The sequence below is a fragment of the Harmonia axyridis genome, chromosome X, assembly GCF_914767665.1.
Source record: "Harmonia axyridis chromosome X, icHarAxyr1.1, whole genome shotgun sequence".
NCBI classification, from domain to species: domain Eukaryota; kingdom Metazoa; phylum Arthropoda; class Insecta; order Coleoptera; family Coccinellidae; genus Harmonia; species Harmonia axyridis.
The window spans coordinates 35,337,136-35,342,135 of record NC_059508.1 but is presented as its reverse complement, the minus strand read 5'-3'; the positions used below and the strand labels follow the sequence as shown (position 1 = coordinate 35,342,135).

The 5,000-nt window shown below is 49.3% G+C and overlaps 1 pseudogene; it reads left to right on the top strand.

Moving 5' to 3' along the window:
* Positions 1–5,000, top strand: part of LOC123688201 — a 7,426-nt pseudogene that overhangs the window by 61 nt on the left and 2,365 nt on the right.

The following is a 5,000-nucleotide window of genomic DNA, read 5'->3' as shown; positions in this document are numbered from 1 at the left end:
AAACTAACTAGGATTCCCTTAGTAGCGGCGAGCGAACAGGGATTAGCCCAGCACTGAATCCCGCGATCGTAACCGGTCGCCGGGAGATGTGGTGTTTGGAAGGATCCATTATCTGGCGAGTTCGCGGCGCGTTCAAGTCCATCTTGAATGGGGCCATCGCCCATAGAGGGTGCCAGGCCCGTAGCGACCGCTGCGGCTTGCTAGAGGATCTCTTCTTAGAGTCGGGTTGCTTGAGAGTGCAGCCCTAAGTGGGTGGTAAACTCCATCTAAGGCTAAATATAACCACGAGACCGATAGCGAACAAGTACCGTGAGGGAAAGTTGAAAAGAACTTTGAAGAGAGAGTTCAAGAGTACGTGAAACCGTTCAGGGGTAAACCTGAGAAACCCGAAAGGTCGAATGGGGAGATTCATTCGCGCCTGTTGTTGGGATTTACTGACTGTGGAAACGGCGACGTTCGCGTTGGCTGTTCCCTTCGGTTCATCTCCGGCTTCGGACGCGTGCACTTCTCCCCTAGTAGGTCGTCGCGATCCGTTGGGTGCTGTTCTACGGTCTCGAGTGTAGCCCGTGAGCTCGGATTTTCCGATGTTTACGGACACTGGGTTTCCGAACAGCTCGCTCGACGGTTTACTGATGGCGGGAGGCCGCGACTTAGTTCGCGTCCGGCCCGTGGCAAGTATGTGAATTGTGATGGCGATCGGACCTAGTGCCGATTCCGTCCGTTTGCGACTGTTCGCCGCGGTGTTCTTGGACAGACCTCTTGAAACGCCGATCAGCGACGCTATTGCTTTGGGTACTTTCAGGACCCGTCTTGAAACACGGACCAAGGAGTCTAGCGTGTGCGCGAGTCATTGGGAATCACTAAACCTAAAGGCGCAATGAAAGTAACGGTTCACTTTATGTGAACTAAGGGAAGATGGTCGGTCTCCATGACTGACCCGCATTCCCGGGGCGCCTCATTCTCATTGCGAGAGGAGGCGCACCAAGAGCGTACACGCTGGGACCCGAAAGATGGTGAACTATGCCTGGTCAGGACGAAGTCAGGGGAAACCCTGATGGAGGTCCGTAGCGATTCTGACGTGCAAATCGATCGTCGGAACTGGGTATAGGGGCGAAAGACTAATCGAACCATCTAGTAGCTGGTTCCCTCCGAAGTTTCCCTCAGGATAGCTGGCGCTCGTTGCATACGAGTCTCATCCGGTAAAGCGAATGATTAGAGGCATTGGGGTCGAAACGACCTCAACCTATTCTCAAACTTTAAATGGGTGAGATCTCCGGCTTGCTTGAATGTGAAGCCGCGAGATTTCGGATCAGAGTGCCAAGTGGGCCATTTTTGGTAAGCAGAACTGGCGCTGTGGGATGAACCAAACGCCGAGTTAAAGCGCCTAAATCGACGCTTATGGGATACCATGAAAGGCGTTGGTAACTTAAGACAGCAGGACGGTGGCCATGGAAGTCGGAATCCGCCAAGGAGTGTGTAACAACTCACCTGCCGAAGTTACTAGCCCTGAAAATGGATGGCGCTGAAGCGTCGTGCTTATACTCGGCCGTCAGTGGCATGTGCGGTCGCCCTTCGGGGCGGTCATGAAGCCCTGATGAGTAGGAGGGTCGCGGAGGTGAGCGCAGAAGGGCTGGCCGTGAGGCCGTCTGGAGCCGCCTTCGGTGCAGATCTTGGTGGTAGTAGCAAATACTCCAGCGAGGCCCTGGAGAGCTGAGGTGGAGAAGGGTTTCGTGTGAACAGCCGTTGCACACGAGTCAGTCGATCCTAAGCCCTAGGCGAAAGCCGATGTTGATGTGGCGTTGTTAATCGTGTTTATAAGTGGTGGCAGAAATGCTATGCATCTTGACGCGTGACGCACGCCCGTCGGGCGAAAGGGAATCCGGTTCCTATTCCGGAACCCGGCAGCGGAACCGAAATTAAACCGGGCCCTCGTAAGAGAGTTCGTCGGGGCAACCCAAAAGGACCCGGAGACGCCGTCGAGAGATCCGGGAAGAGTTTTCTTTTCTGCATAAGCGTTCGAGTTCCATGGAATCCTCTAGCAGGGAGATATGGTTTGGAACGCGAAGAGCACCGCATTTGCGGCGGTGTCCGGATCTTCTCCTCGGACCTTGAAAATCCGGGAGAGGGCCACGTGTAGGCGTCGCGCCGGCTCGTACCCATATCCGCAGCTGGTCTCCAAGGTAAAGAGCCTCTAGTCGATAGAATAATGTAGGTAAGGGAAGTCGGCAAATTAGATCCGTAACTTCGGGATAAGGATTGGCTCTGAGGATTGTGGCGTGTCGGGCTTGTTGGGGAAGTGGGTCACGGCTAACGTACCGGGCCTGGGCGAGGTGATGCGTTTCGCTTGCGTTACGTTTGATCCGAGCTCGGTCCCGCGTCTTGGCCTCCCGCGGAATCGTCAAGCTTCGAGACCCCGTGAGTGCTCGCAAGGGTGCTCTGGGTAATCTCTGCGGCCGTCATCTAACAATCAACTCAGAACTGGCACGGACTGGGAGAATCCGACTGTCTAATTAAAACAAAGCATTGCGATGGCCCCAGCGGGTGTTGACGCAATGTGATTTCTGCCCAGTGCTCTGAATGTCAACGTGAAGAAATTCAAAAAAGCGCGGGTAAACGGCGGGAGTAACTATGACTCTCTTAAGTCCAACCTGCAACCTCCTCGTGGTGAGAGTCGGTAACGTCCAGTCAAACGGACGGCTGATAGCAGGCAATGGCACCCTGGGTCCTGGGGTTCTCCCCCCCTCGACCCGTGAATACCGGAGATGAAAAATACAAAAAAGCCTCGGATGGAAAATAATGGCCGGTCCACTGACCGTGCCACCCCGGTATTACCAGTTAACCCTGGACCGTCCACTTCCAACTCGGACAATACTTACCCCTGTAGATTCTCCAACTGCGACAGGAGATTTACAACTGCCACTGGAAGAGGTGTGCATGAAAGGCGTGCCCATGCAGATGCAAATGACGTCAGGCAGCTGCAAAAACAGGAAAATAAGAAGGAAAGATGGACAGAAGAAGAAAAGAGATTGATGGCCAGAAAGGAAGCACAACTGACCAAGGAAGGATATAGATTCATAAATCAGGAATTGATTAAACATTTCAATAGAACATTGGAATCTATTAAAGGACAGCGTAGACAACAAGAATATAAAAACTTGGTCCAAGAATATCTGAAAGAGGGAGTAGATGCAAGTAATGGTAGTGACAGTGAACAGGAACAGGCAGTGGATGAGGTATCGAGAGAGAATACCAGAGATGAAGATTCTAATGACAAAGTTAGAAATATACTTACCGAACATCTGGTTAATTTGCCACCACTAACACATAGTGGCTTTAATGCAGTATGGATGAATAGGATCTGCTACATGGTGAAGGATCAACCAATACCTAGGGTCCTCACTGAGATCACAGCATACCTGCTAGAAACGTTCCCACCTGTAAATAAAAAGAAAAACTCAAATAACTTAAATAACCCGCCGAACACAAACAATTCATCAAAAAAGAAGAAGAGGCGTGAGGACTATGCAAGGGTACAGGATATGTGGAAGAAAAAGCCAGGAAAATGTGTGAAAAGGATATTGGAAGATGATCTGGAGCGGAATGAAGGAATGAATAAGAACATCATGGAACCGTATTGGAAAGCGGTCTTCACGCGTGACATTAGATCATCGCCGAATCTACCTAAGGCGCACAGAGTTGAAGAAGATCTGTGGAACCCAATTACTGAATTGGAAATTAAGGTGGCTCTACCGAAAGGTTCCTCGGCACCCGGACCAGACGGTTTAACAAATAAAAAGTTAAAGGAGGTTCCACACGACATCCTTGCGCGTTTGTTCTCATTGTTCATGTGGTGCGGACAACTACCACAACATCTATGCTTGTCGAGAACCGTTCTTATACCGAAAAAGAAAAATGCCGAAGATCCAGGCTTATATCGTCCTTTAACAATGTCATCAGTTATGGTAAGACTGTTTCACAAAGTTTTTGCAAACCGCCTAAGCAAAATTGAAATGGACGAGAGACAAAGAGCGTTCAGAAAAACAAATGGATGCGCAGAGAACATAGCGTTACTGGATATGGTGCTAACTCAACATAGAAAGAAGACAAAGAAGCTATTCCTGGCGGTAATAGATATGGCCAAAGCCTTTGATTCTATCTCTATTAATGCTATCATTAACATCTTACGTGCCAAAGGACTACCTGATGCGATGGTGAACTACTTAAGGGCGATTTATGATTCAAGTGAGACCGTGATTGACCACGCAGGTTGGTGTTCCGCAAGAATACACCCGACGTGCGGGGTCAAGCAGGGTGATCCACTCTCGCCCATATTGTTTAATCTGGTAATAGATGCAATGCTTAAGCAGATCCCCAAAGAAATAGGAGCCGAAATGGAGGGATCAATAATAAATGTGCTGGCATTTGCAGACGACCTGGTATTGATGGCTTCAACTGAAAAAGGATTGCAGACCCTGATGGACAACACCGCTGAATTTTTGAAGAACTGTGGCCTGGAGATTAACCAAGGCAAAAGCTCCACAATAGCGATTAAAACAATACCAAAAATGAAAAAGATCGCGATAGATCCGTATTGTACATTTAAAATCCAAGGTACTACATTAAGAGCATTAAAAAGAACGGACGAATGGGAATACTTGGGGGTGTTGTTCACATCAGAAGGCGCCTCTAAACAAAATCAAATTGAAATACTGGAAAAACAACTCACCAGTATCAGCAAGGCGCCACTCAAGCCACAACAAAGGATGTGGGCTCTCAGAAATGTACTGATCCCAGGGCTGACATATAAACTGGTCATGTCCAGAGTCCGTTTCGGGTACCTGAAGAAAATAGATAGAAAGATAAGGTTGTATATTAGAAAATGGCTGCACTTACCTCATGATACTCCAAATGGTTACTTCCATGCTTCTGTCCAGGATGGTGGTTTAGGAGTCCCCTCTCTCCGTTGGAAGGGTCCGCTGCTGCGACTTGAATGCTTGAAA